Consider the following 702-nt stretch of genomic DNA (forward strand, 5'->3'; position numbering starts at 1 on the left):
TTTTTGTGTTAACTTTGCAAACCATGTCAACCAATCATAATCCATTCTTCTATTAGGTTTCTATCATATTCACAATTTAATGTCAAGGGTAATTGAGTCATTTCATTTGCTATCTAACTCCCATACCATTAAAGAGGAGTTACAAAATCATAAAATTCTTAAAAATATGCATTTATAATATTGATATTTTTATTTATTTTTTAATCTTGATCTTCTATTTTTATTGTTTTATGAGTTTTTGATTCGTGGAGGAAACACAGTAGTAAAATCTTCGGTATCGTTCAAGCTATTATGGATAAACACATTGGAAAAAAATCGATAACATTGAAAATATTAAAATGGTTTATGGTGACAATCGGAGTTCGAGTTCGGGAAGTGAAGAAATTAACCAAAGCGAATGCCTTGGTAATGGATTAATCTTTTATTAGACTCGTTTTAATCGAAATTATGTTCATTACGATGTGTTGTATTTTTTGTAGTTCATATTGCATTGATAACTTTTTTTTAATTATTAATACGTACATAATTCACATGTTCAAATGAAAATACATGCACGACCCATTTTCATATTGTCATACTACCGACTTTTATGAATCATGAACCATTGTGTTAATGTTACTTCTATCATATGAACACAAATGTTATTTTTTAAGCTTGATACCAAATCTTTATATTTATGTAAGTGTTTGAACCCGGTGTTCA

This window comes from Cynara cardunculus (assembly GCF_001531365.2).
Source record: "Cynara cardunculus var. scolymus isolate 2C chromosome LG 13, CcrdV1, whole genome shotgun sequence".
In the NCBI taxonomy this organism is placed as follows: domain Eukaryota; kingdom Viridiplantae; phylum Streptophyta; class Magnoliopsida; order Asterales; family Asteraceae; genus Cynara; species Cynara cardunculus.